General features: G+C 37.4%; 1 pseudogene; it reads right to left on the reverse strand.

Moving 5' to 3' along the window:
- Nucleotides 1-10,559: 10,559 nt before the first annotated feature.
- LOC114304100 (receptor-like kinase TMK4 pseudogene) lies at nt 10,560-10,989 on the reverse strand (annotated as a pseudogene).
- Between the last annotated feature and the right edge of the window lie 9,970 nt (nt 10,990-20,959).

The raw sequence follows: 20,959 nt of genomic DNA on the forward strand, positions 1-20,959 counted from the left end.
CCCGAAATTAAGCATAAGTTTGTAAATAAAAACAAGTTTTTCTCAATTCTCAAAGATATTGTATAACAACAATAAACATCTTGACCCAATACTGGTCACTTCATCTCTTTATCAAGGGGTATCTCACATTATATATATAAAACAACATATATTTCAACCTGTATCATTATTATGCATTATTCCTCTCAATGTTAACACTTCCCATATCATATTCAATCGCATGATATATACAACCCATTCAACAATGTACTCAACAGATGCAATGTTACACCAAACTTCTATAATGAAGCAAGTTTCAAGATACACCCATTTACCAATACAAACTCAATGTTTTACAACTTAAGAAATATATAAAGCTCTTAAGTTCAACAATATAACAGAATCTAATTATAAGATTACAAATCAACAAACATGTCTGGATATTTCTGGCGGACTTCCAATTCACGTTCCCAAGTGGCTTCCTCCACTCCGTGATGTTTCCACGAAACTTTCACCAAAGGGATGGTTTTGCCTCGCAAAACTTGATCCCGCCTATCCAATACCCGAACCGGTCTCTCCTCATACGAGACATCCTCATCAACCACTAAATCGGTCCAATCCAACACATGTGATGGATCCGGCTCATACTTCCGAAGCATACTCACATGAAACACGTCATGTACTCCGGACAGCTGCGGCGGTAAAGCTAAACGATAAGCAGCCTCGCCAATCCTCTCAAGGATCTCAAACGGACCAATGAACCGAGGGGACAACTTCCCGCTCTTCCCAAACCTCATCAAACCCCGTCTAGGTGATATCTTCAGAAAGACATGATCACCCACCTCAAACACCAAAGGTCTCCTCCTACGGTCGGCATAAGATTTCTGACGACACTGTGCTGTAACAAGCCTCTTATGGATAAGCTCGACTTTCTCTGTCGTTTCCCTCACCAACTCCGGACCCAACAGAGGTGCATCACCCACCTCGGCCCAACAAACAGGAGATCTACATGGTCGGCCATACAAGGCCTCAAACGGTGCCATACCGATACTAGACTGGAAGCTGTTGTTGTAGGCAAACTCCACCAACGGCAAGTGCCCCTCCCACGACCCACTAAAGTCTAGAACACAACCCCGAAGCATATCCTCAAGAATCTGAATAGTACGCTCGGACTGCCCGTCAGTCTGTGGATGATAAGCCGTGCTAAAGGTCAACTTAGTGCCTAAGGCACTCTGCAAACTCTGCCACAACCTAGCAGTAAAACGAGGGTCTCTATCTGAGACGATCGTCACTGGGACCCCGTGCAACCTCACTATGTCCCGAATATATAAACCGGCAAGATGATCTACCGAATCGCTTACGCGCATAGGAATGAAGTGCGCCGACTTAGTCAACCGGTCTACAACCACCCAAATAGCATTACTACCCCGCTGAGTCCTCGGAAGACCCACAACGAAGTCCATAGTTACGTGTTCCCACTTCCACTCAGCAATAGGCAAGGGTTGCAACAAACCCGCTGGCCTCTGATGTTCGGCCTTCACTTGCTGACAAGTAAGGCACTTAGATACGAAAGCTGCCACATCTCTCTTCATACCCCGCCACCAGAACTGGCGACCCAAATCCCGATACATCTTAGTGCCTCCCGGATGCACCGCAAGGCGTGAATGATGAAACTCTCGGAGTACCTCCTTTCGACAAGACTCCGGCACAAACAGACGGTCTCGGTATCTCACACTCAGGTCGGGATACACCGTCAAACCCTTCTCAACTTTCCCACCGGAAATCTTCTCACGGAGGGTTTCTACCTCAAGGTCACCCCTCTGAGCCTCTAACACTCGAGTCACGAGTGTAGGCTGCACAACTACAGAAAACAAGGCCGCAGCCTCAACGGATTCGCCCTGAAGTAAATTAAACTCCCCAAGTGCACCCAACATCTCCCATTCTCGGATGGCTATACTAGCTATGCCACCAAAAGGTTTCCTGCTAAGGGCATCGGCCACCACGTTGGCCTTTCCCGGATGATAATGCAACTCAAAGTCATAATCCTCTATGAACTCCATCCACCTCCTCTGCCTCAAGTTCAAGTCTTTCTGTGTAAACAAATATTTCAGACTCTTATGATCCGAGAATACCTCGAATCTCTCACCATAAAGATAATGCCTCCAAATCTTCAAGGCAAATATCACAGCTGCTAACTCTAGATCATGCATAGGGTAATTCTGCTCGTGAATTTTCAGCTGACGTGAGCCATAGGCAACTACTTTCCCTTCTTGCATTAACACACAACCCAGACCCTCTCGTGAGGCGTCACAATAGACTGCATAACCCAACCCTCTCTCTGGAATAATCAATACTGGAGCGGTGGTCAGTCTAACTTTCAACTCCTGGAACGACTTTTCAGAAGTCTCACTCCATACAAATTTGACTCCCTTCCGAGTCAATCTAGTCAAAGGTGAAGCTAATCTGGAGAAATCTTTCACAAACCGACGATAATACCCAGCTAACCCCAGAAAACTGCGGATCTCAAACACACTCTTAGGTTGCGCCCAATCTTGCACCGCCTCAGTCTTGGATGTATCAACAGACACTCCTTCCCCAGAAACTACATGGCCTAAGAACTTAACCTCTTCTAGCCAGAACTCACACTTCCCAAACTTAGCATAAAGCTTATGGGCTCTAAGTAACTCAAGCACCACTCTCAAGTATTCTTTGTGCTTCTCCTCAGAAGGTGAATAAATAAGGATGTCGTCCACGAAGACAACTACAAAACGATCTAAAAATTCCCGGAATATCCGGTTCATCAAATCCATAAAAACTGTCGGTGCATTGGTGAGCCCAAATGGCATCACCAGAAACTCATAGTGGCCATACCGCGTACGGAATGCCGTCTTCGGAATATCCTCCTCCCTGACTCTCAACTGATGATAACTCGATCTCAAATCTATCTTTGAGAAACAACGGGATCCCTTCAACTGATCGAACAGATCATCTATACGAGGCATAGGGTACTTATTCTTAACCGTAGCCCGATTCAATTTCCGGTAATCTATACAAAGTCTCAAAGCACCACCTTTCTTTTTAACAAAGAGAGCCGGTGCTCCCCAAGGTGAAACACTAGGACGTATAAAGCCCTTATCTAGCAACTCCTGGGGCTGAATCTTCAACTCAACTAACTCGGCTGGGGCAAAACGATAAGGTGCCATAGAAATCGGCTCTGTGCCAGGCACTAGGTCAATAGAGAATTCCATCTCTCGATGCGGTGGCAAACCAACGAGATCCTCGGGAAAGACATCCGAGTACTCACAAACCACCCTTGGCAACACAATCTGAGTCTCATCATCCTCACTAATCGAAAGGTTAGCAAGTAGACCACTAAGCTCACTCCGTCCTCGCGGAACATACCTCGGTGGCAACACATTACCAACCCGGTCCCCCAGAAAATGAAAGTACTCTCCGCTCACAGTACAACAAGTGACCCTCTGGCGGCAGCAATCAATAACTGCCCGGTATGACGATAACCAGTCCATACCCAAAATAACATCGAAACCCCTCATAGGCATAACTACAAAGGAAAATGGGATTCTATGATAATCAACCTCTATATCACAACCCCTAACACCTTGTTTCAAAATCAAATCACCCCCAAGAGGTGACGCTACGCAAATAGGAGATGCTAACGGTGCTAACTCCAACTCCAAAACAGATGCAAATGCAGCAGACACAAAGGAATGAGATGCACCCGTATCAATCAAAACATTAGCAACCGAGTTGCAAAACAAGAAGGTACCTCTCACAACTGATGGTGCCGGCACAAGATCCTGCGCGGTAACAGCATACACACGCCCAGACGACCTCTGATCAACCTGCTCACCCCTAAGAGCATAAGATTGCTGTACCGACTGGGATGATGAAGCCCCCTGATTGGCCCTCGAGGCCTGACCCGACTGAGCTGGTTGCTGACCCTGAATCTGCCTCAAACCAGATACACCCGGTGTGCCACCCAACTGAGGGCAATACCTCTTCATATGCCCCGGCTGACCACACTGATAACACGAGAGTGGCTGGCCTCTACCCTGACTCTGGCTCTCAGATCGAGCCGAAGATGATGCTGCTCTCTGCACTCCTCCCCTCTGAGGACAAACTGGAGACTTGTGGCCCAGCTGGCCACACTTGAAACAGGTAATGTCTCCCTGACTGCCTTTTCCCGAACTAGCACTCGGCACAGGAAAAGTCGATCTAGAAAAACTACCCTGAGACTGCTGAGGATTAAAACCCTTCTGTCTCCTACCATCACTCTGACCATCCTGACTCCTCTTGGAGCCCTTCTGTCCTTCCTCCTCCTCTTGCATCATGATTTCCATGTGGGCCGCAGCATCAACCATACGCCCATAATCCCGAATCATAGTTCCCCCAACTCTCAGCTTGAGGCCACGCCTTAACTTCTTCTCAAACTCAATACAACGGCGTTCCTCAGACGCCACCAACTCAGGTGCAAACCTGGACAAGCTAGTAAATGCAGCCTCAAACTCGGCCACTGAAGAACTCGCCTGCTTAAGCTGACAAAACTGGTCTCGCAGCTTCTCCCTGACTGCTGGAGATAAGAACTTCTCCTGGAAAGCATTCACAAAAGCCTCCCAAGTACCTCCTATACGACCCTTAGTGAACTTCCACCACTGACCCGCATCCCCCTTCAGCTGGAAAGATGCCAAGGTCACTTTCAACCCCTCGTCTTCGATGCCAAGCATCTCAAACGTCTTCGTTGTCTGTTCGAGCCATTCATCTGCCTTAAGCGGCTCTTTAGGATCACCCACAAATTCATCCGGATTAGACCGGAAGAACTCCCTCTTCAGAAAGGAAGGTCCTGCATCTGCAGCAACATCCCGAGCTTGATTCTCAGCTCTGAGAATGCCTACTGACTCCCTGAATGCCCCTGCTATCTCTCGGGCTAGAGCGCCCATAGCCTGCTGGCCTACTGGCTCGGCCACATTGGCCTGGCCAATTCCCTCCTGAACTGCCGGAATCACCTCTGGCACAGGCACCTCCTGCCTACCCGGCCTACCACGCCTACCGCGTCCTCGTCCTCGTCCTGACATCCTAATAAAGGAAACAAAGACGTTAGCACATTAATAAATGTGCCGAAGCTAAACACTCGCGTCCTAATACATGGGACAACAATAATTCATTCCACGTAAGCACATAATCACATAAGCACCTACGAATTTCAATCCTGGATAATCATAGTCCCAATGCGTTACTATAGTTCCGGTTGGAAGCAGCAGTGATCAAGTGCCTTTCCAACAAGACTACTAGAAACTCAAAGGTCCAATCAACATCCTAGAAACTACATTCCATACCCACATAATCACATAAACATGTTATCACATAAGCATATAACATTACACTAAGTCTCTATCAAACGAGACGAACCCAATGTGATACTAATCACTTCCCACGTACCCAAAGTATTCAAACCCGGTACGCTCTGATACCAAGTTGTAACGCCCTCAAAATAAACCCATTATATATACAACATTGACATGCAATATTAAAAGAAAACAATTCATTATCCCATTCATCAGAGTATTATTAAATAAAAACAATACATGTAATACCAAATTAAATGCCCTACGGGCTTACATTTTTCCAAGCCAACACTTGGACACAAAACATGAGTTCTAACTCAAATACAAATAAAGCCCTAGGCTTGATTATATATCAAATAAAAACAAATAACTAAAGATGGTCTTCAGAATCCAAAAGTTAAATCCTTCCAAGCTAAGTCCTTGGAGGTTGCTTATCACCTGAACCTGAAAATGATGTTCCCATAAAGGGTGAGCCACAGCCCAGTAGAAAAATACTAAACCAAATATAAGCATTGAATAAAGCATTAGCATTCAATAGATGGTTAACCAAGATAATCAATTACATCATTTTACAGTCTCATGACAATATTGTCTAAGATACGTTTTACTTTCTAACTTTATCAATATGGCTCAGAACCTGGCCAAACTTACAACAGTGAACTATATATATTATATTCACATTCTTCCAATGTCAACAAACAGATGAGACTCAGGCTCAAATCAAACACTTCATACTTCCAGTTTGATACACATTTTAGTGCTGTATCAAATAAAACACTTCAATATAAATAAGCACACATAAAAGTGATGCTAATGGAGTCCATCCCCTATCTCCTCCCAAACAAAATTCGGTTTAGAGGTCCATCCCCTATCTTCCCCTAAACCGTGGAGTACATCCCCTATCTCCTCCCACACAAAACAATATATGCAAATGCAATGCTCAATCAATGCACGTATTTTCTGTATTAATGCAATAGTCAAAATTAATGACTTAACCAATGTGATTAGTTTCAGTTATTCCTAATCCACATGCAATGTCTACAACAAACACGACTATCCTCCACCGATAGCCCAAAACAGTTATTTCTAGACTGGAAATAAATATATCAACAATTCAATAAGCGAGCGATTTTAATTATCCAACTACACCATTTAATCAATGAATTCCTCAATTTCATGCATTTAACCAATTTCCCCAATTTCCTTAAATTAATTATACAAATTAATTTATTAATGCCACTAGGGTTTTTCCCAAAATTACCAAAGTACTCCCAACATATCAAAATACCAAAACTTAGGACAAAACTTATAGGATGGTGTAGGAAATCCCTACCTTGAAGCGAAGAATTCGAATGGAGAAGATGACGAAAACCAAAGTGCTCCAAACCCAGGATTGTTCAGATCAAACGGAAGCCCTCGACCCACTCTATCTTTTTAACAAAGGACTTAGGGTAGAAATACACTCTAAGTAGATCAAACCTAAGAGAGAAGGTGTGTAGGGAGAGGGAGAAGACGGTTCTAGGGTTTTAAAATCAAAAAGGAGATGAAAAATCCTCTAAAAAGTCGGATCTCGGATTTTTATACCAGTCACCCCGCTCGAGCGTGGAAACCCCCGCTCGAGCGCCACTCACAGACTCCCGCTCGAGCGGCCAAACTCCCGCTCGAGCGGCGAATGCACACTCCCAGAAGTTTTTGCAGACAGGTCCCCGCTCGAGCGCCCAAATCCCCGCTCGAGCGTCACTCACGATTTCCCGCTCGAGCGTCCAATCCCCCGCTCGAGCGGCCAACACTACACAGGACATACTGGATGGGTGTATTCCCCGCTCGAGCGTCCAAACCCCCGCTCGAGCGGACAAGCCAAAATCTGGGCAACTAGACTTGGTTCCTAAGCTCAACCAACCTGCTCCAAATCTTCCCAACACAACCCTAGACTCAAAATAAGAAAATAATGAATGACAACAACAATTATACAATGACGGAATCTACGGAACCTAAGTCCGGATACAATAATCAAATGGGAAAAGACCGGGGTCACTATAATTGAATTGTTTAACGGTAGAAAATGGGAAACCTAAGCAACCGGTTAACTCTCTCTCCTATTTTTGTCTCACTCCCCCACAACGATTATGCTTCTCTTTCTCTCTTTTTCGTCTCTTACTCCTTCTCTTCCTCCTCTGCTGCTCTTAGCATCTCTGTGTAATCCTTAATTTCCAGCAATAACTAGTAGCCTCTGTTGAGTTCCAACCACAACGAGACGATAAGCCTCTATCGGCTTCCATCATTGAAGTGAAGGTGTTCTCTCCAACAAGATAGATATCAGGTTTATATGGGCCTCTCTCTCTGTCTCTCTCTCTCTCTCTCTGCTCTCTTCGCTTTAATGGTTTCCCTCTACCAAAGCCTCATACTAACTCCAACCCCTCTACCACTTCCAAAACTCAAAATTCCTCCATTTGCAACAATAACCCCCCCTCTCTCTCAAATTGATTTCTAAGAAGCCCTAAAAATCTCTCTCTCAATCGATTTTTGGCATGCACCGACTTTCTATTTTTTTCATGATCGATCAATTTCTCCATCTCTTTCACACTTCTAAAATCAATTCTATTTCTGCTCCTTACAGTTATAGTTTCATTTTCCAAGTTAATTGTAGAATATGTGGTGTGCTTTAATAATTCAAAACACATACATGCACACTTGCATTGCACAGTTGGTTTGTTAACCCAACTCTATTTGTACAAGCACAAAGGGAAGAAAGAGGGAATTGATATTGACAAAAACAAGAAGAAAAAAGGAAAAAAAAAAATGACGAAATGAATGAAGAAAAATAAATGTAGGAAGGGGTGGGTAATTGTTTGTGTTTGGAAGGACATTGTCAATTCTTCCTCAATGGGTTTAATTGGCTATATTCTTCTCTATTTGGTGATAATGGGTTAAAAAAAAAAAACTATTTTAAAAGAATTTTATTTAGCTAGTACCAAATAGAATTTTCTTAGCAAAAAGGAAAGTTGTAAAATTTTGTTACAAATTTTCAAATGTCTATGGTTAAACATTCTATTCTACTTACTTGTTTATTTGCTTGCTTGCTTTGGTAGTTTTGAGCTTTGATCTTTGCTCCACATTCATCGTATTGTTTTATTTATTTATTTTCTTCTTGCTTGATTTTCGCATGATATTTCTTTCATAGTGCATCTCCGAGTGTATTAGTGAAAATATCATACACTTAAAATGCACAAAATTACAATATATAGAAAAAAAAAAAAGAAAGTAAGTAAGTAATTGCTCAAAACTAAAACTTCTTTAAGAAAAAATAAAAAATAGAAACAAAAATGAAATTGTTTGAAATAGAAAATGATTTATTTATTTATTAATTTTTAAAAATAAGAAAACAAAGAAAACTATATATATATATATAAAAGTACAGACACCAAATATAAAATATAATACAAAAAATAAATGAATTATAGGATTTTCAAGAAGTGAGACTCACAAACAAATTTTATAAAATGTTGTCTATTCATATACTTTTTGTATATTTTTTTGTATTTCTAATCCAGAGAATGCCATTGAAATAGTTTGCATTTTTTACATTAGGTCCATCTAATAACTTTAGTAAATACAGATATAACAAATTTCATAACACAAAAACACAAACAATTATGAGATAAATGGGTGTTTTGGGAAGTGGGTTATAATCCACTTCTCAGATTATAACCCACTTCCCTCTCTTACAAAAAGCTTATTATAATCAGCTTTTAACCAAAAAGTTGATTATAACCATCTTCCAAAAATAGTCCAAAGTATCTAAAAAAATAAAAGCAACATTCAATGATGATGTAGAAGCACACCTAACATTTTAATTGGAGGTACAACCAGATAACTCGCTATAGAAGGGGAAAATAACATTTATTTTTCATCACAACAATTACATAACTCAATATATAATTTTGATATCTTTTACTCTTCCGCACGTCCAATTCTCTATCAATATTAGAATGAATGCATGAACCATAAAAAAAGAACATTTGAGAAAATAAAGAGATGTGGTTTGAGACATTTCAATTGTTGAATTCTATTAATTAAAAGTTATTAGGCCTCAATGGTTGGACTTCCAATATTTGTTAGTCATTAAAGCTGAATTCTTTAGTTTCATCTATATCCACTTGATAATTTGAGAGTGGACATGTGTCAAGTCTTTACACAAACACTTAGCACATTTCTGGAATATTATTAATAAAATACACAGTGTAATTTTTTTTTTGCAATTACAACATGTTATTTTTTAATAAGAATTTATATTTGTTTTAGATATTTTTTAATATACAATTTTTTTTTTAATTTTTTTATAAAAATAATTTAACAATCTCATCACTAATCATAGTGTATGGGAAAAGTTGAAAAGGGTGCGACAGAGAAATTTCAATGTGTCGGGATTAAAATTTCTCTGAATCAAATAAAATTTATCTGAGTTAAATTTTTTCTATAAAAATATTAAAAAATCTTAACTACTATAAAAATATTATATATTTTTTATTTTATAAAATCTTAATACCAAATATCTACAAAAAACTCTCTTTTTATTTATTTATAATTCTCGTTTTTATTCGGTTTTGATCTCCCTGTTGGCTCTTCCTGTTTTGCTTTGCCGTCGCTTCTGTGTTAGGAGACATCAGACATGTCTCTCTTCTATTTTTTCGGTGTCCGGATCCTCTGCCATTATTCCCTGCAATTATCCCTGCCGTGGGCCAAAACGGCGTTGTTTTGAACAAATTTTTTTTTCCACCCTGTTTTCTTCTTTCTTCTCCTTCTAAGCTCTCAAATGTTTCAGAGTAGGGCACCTACGAACGACCGAACAGAGAGATGAAGAGGGGAGTGAAAGCACCGGCGAGACGACGACACCGACGAGGATCAAACTCACATAACCCAGCCAAACGAAAGACCAAAATGATCCTCATATTTGGGATGTGAATTTCTACATCTGAATGTTGATTTTGAAATGTTTCACTGTTGTTGCCTTCTGGATATTGTTTATTTATTTGTTTTGGCACATGGGTTCTTGTTATGTTGCTATTTTATGTTCAATTGATTCATTCTTAGCACTGTTTGGTTGTATTGTTTTTTTGGGTTATGAACTTTAGATTTGAAAGGTGCATTTGGTATGTTTGAGAATGGGAAAAGTTTGGCCATCCATAGTAAGTCACGGAGTTCAATTGTTGCTCGCCGTCACTGTTGGCACGGTGATGCGAGGCAGGATTGGTTCAATAGTAAGCCACGGAGTTCAAGAGAGTACTTCCCATCAGGTGCATTTTTAACCAGACCAAAATCTACAACCTTGGCTCTCATGTCATCCCCAAGAAGTATATTAGAGGGTTTTAAATCTCTATGAATGAAACTTTGTTGTGCTAAGCTGTGAAGATACTCAACCCCTCTGGCCACATCCAATGCCATTGTCACCCTCTGCTTCCAAGCAAGAGGAGAGTTCCCAAGTTTACCCCACTCAAACAAATGTTGAGCCAAAGTCCTCTGTGGCATGTTCTCATACACCAAAAGCCTTTCATTGCCATTGATACAGTAACCTAGAAGAGCAACCAAATGTCTATTTTGTTAAGATTGCAATTTCTGGTTGAAATTCATTCATTCCTTTGGTACCCATTGCCCCAGATTCATTTATACTCTCTCTCTAACTTTCTCTCTCTACATTCTCTACAATTTGATGGAGCACTGAAGGAAGGGCGTCACCTCGCCGCCGCCATCGCCTCGCCTGGTGTCGCCTTGCCTCGCCGTGCTATTGTCGTCGCGTCATCATCTTCCCTCTTCGTCTCTCTGGTTTGAGAGTTGAGTGAAAAGAAGAGGGGAGGAAAGTAAAAATGCAAAAAAAAAAAAAAGAGAAGGTCCAAAACGTCGTCGTTTTGGCCCATGGCAGGGATCACTGCAGTGAACAACGGCAGAGGATCCAGACTCTTTTTTTCGTTGTTGGCAGGTACCACAAAGAACTTCCAAAGGAAGCTTCCCAACAAATAATAAAATAAAACAAATGTTTTACTCATTTGAGATCTTTGAGTGGGGGTTGTTCGAGGTTTGCGGTTTTGCGAAGTGTGAAAGTAATTAATTTTTTTATTTATTATGAAAAAGTATGTAAAAGTAAGGGTTGGTTTGGCAACTTTAAAAAAGTCAAAAAAATCAAAAAGTTATCAAAAAAGTTAAAAAGTTATCACTATTCATCCAAACAAAATATAAAAAAATTAATATACAAATATTAAAATACAAATAAACTTTTTGGCCCATCAACGTACTGACGTCAAAGCAACTGCAGTGAAAGGGAAAAAAAAATTAAATGTGTACATTTACTAAGTTGGATGGTAAAGTTGGGCCCGTGGGGGCCCACCATGGGTCTCGTTTTGATAATCCGAACCGTTCAATATATAGAACGCTTCTAGTACTATATACCTGTAAAAAATCACATCTATCGGATATTGCTAACTACATGATCAAATCAGTTTTGTATAAAAAATGGATGGTGTTATAATTAATAGTTGATTAAAAAAACTAACACGATCAGATAGCTATCGATATCCAATCAGCATGATTTTTTACAAGCATATAGTACTCTATGAGTTCTATACATTGAACGGTTCCGATTAGAAAAACGGGACCCGTGGTGGGCCCCTATAGGCCGAACAACACCGTTCAATCAAAACCCGAAAAGGAGGCAATCTTTTCCCATCTACTCACCCAGCCGACTGCACTACCAACTCGTACGGCCTACTACACTATCTTCTCCTACACACTTATTTATACAAATTTTTAATACACATTTTTTCATAAAAAGTCAAAAAGTTAACTCAAACATCCATATTTTTTTCCTCAACTTTTTAGTGCAAAAAGACAAAAAATGCACTTATTTAGGATACCCCAAACATAATGTAATTCTAATAAGTTAATAAATAGTCTTTTTGGGCACTTTTCAAAAAAGAGAAATGCTATGTATCCCAAATATTTTATTAAATATTTTATCAAACCTCTCACATGGGGTTGGACTCACTTAAATTCATATGTGTGTGGGTCCCACACGAGGTTTGGTAAAATATTTGATAGAATATTTAAAGTTCCTAACATAACTCTTTCAAAAAATAATGATACATTCCTCTAATTTGATAGCTCTAAATAGAGAGAGAAGAGTGTGGGCCCCATCTTCATATGAGTACTCTCTACATCATTAGCATTACATTAGAACTCTCAAACATTATTGCTTCTCAAAAGAGGTTTTAGTACACTTTTTACTATTATGAAAATATGTGTAAAAAAATATAAAGGCGAAATGACTTAAATAAATATACTTAGTTAAGTAGTTCCCAAGCAACCCTTTAAGTGTTGTTTTAGGATTTGCTTTTTTTTTTTTTAATTTATTTTCTTATCTTCTTTGGTGAATTTTTTTTTCAAAAGTTTAGGGTATAAGACAAATCGAATTTTTTTAAAAAGAATTCTAAATAAAAATTGAAAAAGTCAAAAATAAGCAAAATTTTTTGGCTTATTTTGATTTTTTTTAATTGTTTTTTCATGAACATGTACTTTTTAGATTCATCTTGACAACACAAATAGAAAAAATAAAATAAAAAAATTGACATAATTTTAAAAAAATTTAAAATAAATGACTTTTTTAAGTGTTGCCAAAGGAATTTAAGAAGAAAACACTCAACAATTTGCTTAATAAGCATTCATTAATGATTTAGACATTGTTGGTCACTGAAGTAGTCAATTCCTAAACGAGTCCTTAATAATATCAACAAAAAAAAAAAAAAAACAATAATTTCAATGCACATTTCACTATAATATAATTTTTTAAGTTTTTTAATATTTAATTTAACGATACACATTAACAAAATTTATTTATATAGACATTTTACAATATTTAATTTAATATTTTTTTTACATATTTATCAAGGGTAAAGTACACCTTTTTTTTTTTTTTTGAAATATTAGTGAAAAATTTCTCTCTAATTTTGTGTAGCAGAAGAGGTCCGAGATATTGTTTTATAGCTAAGGTCTCTCAATACCAAAAAAATTTTGAAATTTCTCTGTATCATGATCAAAATTTCTTCGAGTTGAATTTTCTCTGTAAAAATATTAAGGGGATCCCAACTACTATGAAAATATTGTATGTTTTTTTATTTTATAAAATCTTAATATTAGGGATCTTAAAAAAAATTCTCTGTTTTTTTTTTTTTTTTTTGAACTGATGTAAAGTATACCTTATTTCTTATAAATTTTAGCATTTTCTCACTTTGATGTTTAACATTTGATCATTTTTTTTTTTTTTAGTTTACTCTCAAAATAAACTTCTGTCCAATTTTAAACAAAAAAAAAATGCCATGTTAATAGGCACGTGATGCCACGTGAACACCCATATGGCATAAAAAAATAAAAAATAAAAAATTACACTTTACTTAAAATTTTACTTTGCCATTAATTTTATTTTTTGCCTTAGCCCTTAAAGTTGGTAGTTTTTCTCAATTTACTCCCAAAACAAGATATTGTCCAATATGAATGGAAAAATGCCACTTTGGAAGTCATGTTGCTTAAAAATAAATTATATTAACATTTGGTGAAATTTTCATAATTTGTTTTCTATTTTTTTTTTTTTTGAATAATTAGAAACAAATTTGACCGAAAAAAATCAAAAAATATATTTTTGAATTTAAAAAAAATATTTTTGTTCCAAAAAAGAGAAACTTATGAAAATAGTTAGTGTTTTTTTCACCAAACTAATTTTTGAATTTTTTCTTCAAAAAATAAATAATGAAAGGGAAACACTATGCACTGTTACGTATTTTTATGGTAAATATTATGCATTTTTGTGATCAATGTTACGTATTTTTTTCTGATAAGAATTACGACAATTTGTGATTCAGAAATAAAGTCACACATTTTGTGGTAATATTACACATTATTTTAACCAAATATTTTCTAACCACAAAATGTGTAATAATACCATAAAATACATAATATTATCACAAAAACACGTAACATACTACAAAATTATGTAGCATGGTGCATGTAGGATCTCCCATTATAAAAAGGTATAGGCTTGTCTTTAGTCTGATTTCGGACTGAAGCGTGTTGTTAGACTTCATGGGCTCACCACGGAGTCATAACGATGATTCAAACCATTCAATATTTAGGACTAATTGAGTACTTCATTCTTACAAAAAAAAAATCACGTTGATTAGATATCGAAAAATATTTGACCACATCAAATTTGTGTCAACGATAATTATGATTTTAAAAATTAATTGTTAACACAATATAATCAAGTAGCTATTGATATCTGATCAACTTGATTTTTTATAGAGATTATAGCGATCCCGGTTCTTCCTCCTTTTGTTGTTGTATCCGGACTTGGTTCCGTGGATGTCGGTTTTGGTTTATATCTTGTTTCTGTCCTTCAATACTTTGTATTTGAGTTATAGGATGTTTTGGGCAGGATTGCTACAGGTTGGGTGTGATTGGGAGCAAATGGTTGCTGCCCAGAATTTTGGTCCTTCGCTCGAGCGAGCCTTTTGTCACTCGAGCGAGCTCATTGTTTTAGATCCTTCGCTCGAGCCAGGATTCCTTCGCTCGAGCGAGAGTTGAGTTTTGTGTCTGGTGGCTCGAGCGAGAAGTCCTTCGCTCGAGCTTGCGTCTGCGTCCAGTTCTGGACCTGAGAGTTGCAATTCTTCGCTCGAGCGAGCGAGGTCTATGGTTTGGGTTTCTTCGCTCGAGCGAGCATTCTGTTGCTCGAGCGTGCTTTTGGGTTGCAGACCTGAAGCTTTGTATTGTTGGCTTGAGCGAGGCTTTCTACGCTCGAGCGAGGGTTCTTTGTGTCTGGTCGCTCGAGCGAGCAATACTTCGCTCGAGCGAGCCTGTGTTATATCAGTTGACAGCAGCGGGTTTACACTTAACTTTTTCATCTCTTCTTTTACCCAAACCCTAGAGCCAACTCTCCCTCTCTCTCTACATATCTTCTCTCTAGGGATTGATCTAGTTCTTGAGTGTTTCTACCCTAATCTCTTTGTAAGAAAGATAGAGGGTGACTTGGGCTTTCTTTTAATCTGAAAAATCTTGGATTTGGAGCACTTTGAGTTTTGGGTCTTCTTCTCCATTTGAGGTCTTCATTTCGAGGTAGGGATACCCTACTCCATCTTATGAGCTTTGTCTTAAATTTCGGTCATTTTGATTAGTTGGTGATGTTGGGTAATTTTGGGAAAAATTAGGGTTGCTGTGTAATTTCACTACAAGAAAATCAGGTTTTAGCAGCGTTTTTTATTGCAGCGGCCTAGAAAATGCTGCTATAGATGGGCTATTGTAGCGGTTATTAACCACAACTAAAAATTAAATTTTTAGTAACATTTTTTGCCTAAAACGCTGCAACATATTTTTTAATAATGACGGTTTGTACAGAACCGTTACTAAAAAGCCAATCAAAATAGAGTCCCGTCAAATCGAACTCTGATTTCGCGCGAAATCAAATTTTTTTTTCCGTGGGGAGTGGATATATAACATATCAGAATTTCAGTCAAAAAAAAAAAAAAAAAAAAAAACCGTTCAACTCATCTAAAACTGTGCCCTAGTCCAGCGCCCCTGTTTGGCGAAGTAGCAGAGTTCATCCTCCCCCGCGGCGACGTGTCGGCATTCATCCTTCCCCGCAGCATTCATCATCCTCCCACTGTGATTTCAAGGTCAGTTTGCTTTCTCTGTTTCTCTTTCTCTATCCCTTTCTTTCTTCTTGTCTCTCGGTTTATCTCTCTGCGATTCTTCCTTCTACTATCTATGTTTATGTTTTTCCTATACTGTCTTCGGTCAAGTTTGGGTCAATGAAATTCATTGTTAATCTAACGACTTGCCACTCCATTCAACGCTTCTAATCTCTCCAAAACTTCTCTACTTTGAAGGATTTCATGAACATCTTGAATGATTTTAATTTGGAAAAATAATTTCGAAAATAGAAAAAAAAAATTGTTAGTATTTAATATATGTATGTACTGACCCCGACCTGGATTTCCATGTGCCGAGTCACACATCAGAAATCTACAAGGGGCAATGAACCCAAAGGACATCCCTTGACTAGCCCCTTTGGGAAGCAATGAGCCCAGAAGACATCCCTTGACTATCTCTTTTGGGGAATTCCCATGGTTGTTGTTATATATCTATTAAATAGATGCGTATGATATTAGAGAACTTTTAAAAATAAAATGCTAACACTATATGTTGATAATCAGTTCATCTATAGTATGTTCAATGAAAATTTGAAGAAGATTGAGATTAACCAGTAATATGTTCAACAAAAATTCAAACATTGAGATTAACGGGCCATAGAGATCAACCCAATCACTATAACACCTTGGCAGATTATCCCATTTAATTACCTCCATTAAGGAGAGTCAAGGGGAAAAATAAACCAAGAAAAAAGAAAAAGGAAATAAAATTAAGAATGATAAAAAAGAGAATACTGAGGAGAATGCATCACCACTAAGTCAACTGCAACAGAGAGTTTGTAGAAACACTTAACATGGAATAACTTATAGCAGCCAAAACCACTGTTTTTCTCAAACAAAAAAAGTTACAATTTTGCACAGAGTTTTCTTTCTGGAACAACAATGGTGACATAAATGATACTCATGTACATATATCTCCTTATATTATTATTTGAGAAAGTGAAGCCACTAGATGTTTCCATTAACATATAAATATAAAGTTCAGCTTTTGTCTTCTTGAGGTTGTGGATGTTTTGTGGGTGCTACGGCTTGTCATGTCTTAATGGATATATTGCATAACCACTTTTAGTTCTTCAAACACTTGCAATAATTTGTTTTTGGAAATCAACTTTTTAGTGCCTGTTTAGTTAAAATATGAGGTGAAAAAAATTAGTGTTTGGGAATGATTTTGACTTCTATACAAAAACATGCAAATAGTAGAGAGAATGGAAGGAATTTTTTACCTTTTTTATGATTTTATGATTTTTTTTAGTGACTTCTTAGCTAAGACAAACAATCCCTTAGAACCATATTTCTTTTTGTCACCAAGGCACTCTTATTTGTGAGCTGGCATAATAGGGGGAAATTTTACTCAAATCAGGGGGAAAAAAATTCTGGGATGCACATCATAGAAAATTTGCGGACACCATTCATTTCTGTTTTGTAGTTTATTTTTGTTCTGAAATTTATATTCAAATATTTTATTTTTGTTTGAAATTTATATTCAAACAATACAAATATTCAAATTTTTTCTGGTGTGCTTTCTAGTGTGCATAATGGGTATTATGCTTTTTGGTGTGTCCTGCAACTGGTCTGAATTCTTGGCTTCTTAACTGTCTGTTAAACTCTGTTATGCATGACTGTAAGGGTGGGAGGTAGTGTTAATAGTAAGGGGGTTGTGGCTTGTGGTTGGCTTCTGCTGTTCTGCACTGGTCTGCTGTCATTGATGCTTTGGGTACATCCAGATGTGTAATGGGGCAGCTGCAATGGGGCTGCTCCTGGTGTACTGGTTGCACAACTGGGTTTCATTGTTTGAGAGTTATCCATTAGGCTGTTTGAGAGTTATCCATTTGGGAGACTTGGGCAGCTTTTTGATTTCTTCCGAATGATGTCATTTTATTTTACCACCGTCGGTTACTATTTTTGCACTATGGTATGTTATTTATGCCATCTTGAGCTGTGAATCTCTGTTATGTTGTGAGCTTTGATTGAAATTAGTGTTGGAATCTGTTGCTGTAGGATTGGAATGTTAGTTTTTGAGGATAATGTTAATTGTTTATTGGTTTATTACTTCTTTGTTTCATGTATCTGCGAACAAAAAAAATTAATTTTTTGGGAGGGGAAGCACTTAATTAGTGACTTTCTTGTGAATTAATTTTCTTGATATTGGTTGTGCTAAACATTTAATATTACAAGTTAAGTTGTTTCTGTTTAGTGTCTAGAACTTGATGATCTTGATGTCATCTATTCCTATACAGTTCTCTTTCACATCAGTGTCTGCTTATTATCATTTACTTTGGTGTTACTTGTCACATGCGTAAATGGTGCTGCAGAAGAATGTGATTTAACTGACGAAAGAAGAGCGAGATTAGAAATGAACTATGTATGCAGTACTTGAAGTTCTTTCAGAGTTTGATATATATTGTTGGACCCATTCGCTATTAGCTTTAGCTTTGCAGCTGATTGTTTTCTTGACACATTATTAACTATGAAACACAAATACTAAAAAAACTATACGTGTACATTGTATACATTACGTGAGTAGAATGCTGCATGTTATAATTACTCAAATAAAAGATGAATCCCTAATCTGGACACAAATCGATGTGCCACAAGTTTAGTATAGATTACTTTTTCAATGTTATTGTTTTCCCTTTAATTCATAAAAAATTTATGTACTAAGGTAGAATTGTAGTATTTTCTTAGAAATAGTGTATTATATTAGAGATTTTTCTTATCTATTATGTAATACTTAAATTTAATCATGGAGTTTAAATCATATAATGTATTGTTCAAGAGATTTTCTTAACCTTCAATAACCAAACTTTCATTATGTATTTGCATGTGCACGTGAAAGACAGTAAAAAATCATAACCAAACCAAACTAAGCCTTATGTTCCATCAAATGGGGTCGACAGGGTAAAAAAAATCATAACTCATAAAAATTAAAATGCTACATAAATTGTGAAAATTAAATAAAAGAAAAAAAATTAAAAAACATGAAACATATCAATATAAAAAGTTCAATTTTTGGAAAAGATATACATGAAAAGTCATATACAAATAATTCAATTATTTGTACCTACACTAAATTGTGTAGTGCTTTTTTATATTAGTATAGATAACTCTTTATATAATATATTTAACTTTTTATTTTGTTTCGTGGTACTTCAATTTAGTTAATTATCAATGGATAAGAGTTGGATGAAGAAGAGTAGATTGTCAAGAGATTATATGCAAGGGATTAAAGAATTTTTAGAGTTTGCTTCTCACAATGTATCTAATGATGGAACAATTTCATGTCCATGTATGAGATGTGTGAATTCATACATGTTGACCCTAGAAGTTGTACATGATCACTTGGTATCCTATGGAATTAGTCCGGGTTATAATTATTGGTATCTTCACAGGGAAATTATGTCTGCAACGACTTCTAGTAGAACTAGTCAAAGCCATGAAGAAATACGACCTGAGTATGGTGATATACGTGACATGTTGCGGGACCTGTTTCCCATGCACACCCAAAATATAGATGAATATGCAGAAGAAAGTAATTTACCAGAACCATCTGATCAAGGTCCAAGCATGCAACGACCTCAAGAAGATCCTAATGAAGAGGCACAAAAATTTTACGACTTACTGAAAGATGCTGAGAAGCCTTTGTATGAAGGGTGCAAGAATTTTAGCAAGTTGTCAGCAATTATGCATCTGTATCACTTGAAATGTCTTAATGGATGGAGCAACCACTCATTCACAATGTTGCTTCAAATTTTGAGAGATATGCTTCCTTTAGATGCAAATTTGCCGAAAGCCTCTTATGATGCCAAGAAGATTATTAAGGATTTAGGTCTCGGTTATGAAAAGATTCACGCTTGTCCTAATGATTGTATGTTATTTTGGAAAGAACATGCAAATGATGAAGTGTGTCATTGTGGTGCTTCAAGGTGGGCAAAAAATGAGAATGATTTGCAGCATAATTGAGTACTTCATCTAAAAAGAGAAAGAAAAAGGCTGCAAAGGTTTTACGGTGGTTTCCCTTGAAGCCTCGATTGCAGAGGTTGTTCATGTCTTCAAAAACAGCTGCTTATATGAAATGGCATGCTGAAGGTCGTACAAATGATGGCATAATGAGGCATCCTGCCGATTCTATGGCTTGGAAACATTCGACTCTCGATATGTAGATTTTTCCTTTGACTCCCGCAATGTCAGGTTGGGGTTGGCAGCAGATGGATTTAACCCTTATGGGAATATGAGTACTAGTTATAGTATATGGCCGGTCATATTGGTCCCATATAATTTGCCTCCATCGATGTGCATGAAAAGATCTTCTTTTATCCTATCATTGCTTATTCCTGGTCCGAGCTCCCCTTCGAATGACATAGATGTGTATATGCAGCCTTTAGTTGAAGAATTGAAGGAATTATGGGATGTTGGAGTACAAACTTATGATATATCTTCCAAAGAGAACTTTCAAATGCATGCAGCTCTAATGTGAACTATAAATGACTTTCCCGCATATGGTGATTTGTCTGGTTGGAATACCAAGGGTGCTCTTGCATGTCCTTCTTGTAATTATGAGACTCATTCTCGATGGTTAAAACATGGAGGGAAATATTGTTTTATGGGCCATAGGCGTTTCTTGGATAAAGATCATAGATTTCGTAAAGATAGAGCATCATTTGATGGCAAACAAGAAATAGAATCAGCTCCTGATATACTATCTGGCTTTGAGATCATGATGCAAACAGAAGACCTTGATTACAAATTTGGGAAGACAAAGGCAAATGAAAAAAAACAAAAAAAGAAAGAAACAAGCGGATGGTGATGAGATACAACCATGGAAGAAAAGAAGTATATTTTTTACATTGTCATATTGGGCAAATCAAAAATTGC

Source organism: Camellia sinensis, chromosome 10 (assembly GCF_055761805.1).
Source record: "Camellia sinensis isolate YWXY chromosome 10, ASM5576180v1, whole genome shotgun sequence".
NCBI lineage: Eukaryota > Viridiplantae > Streptophyta > Magnoliopsida > Ericales > Theaceae > Camellia > Camellia sinensis.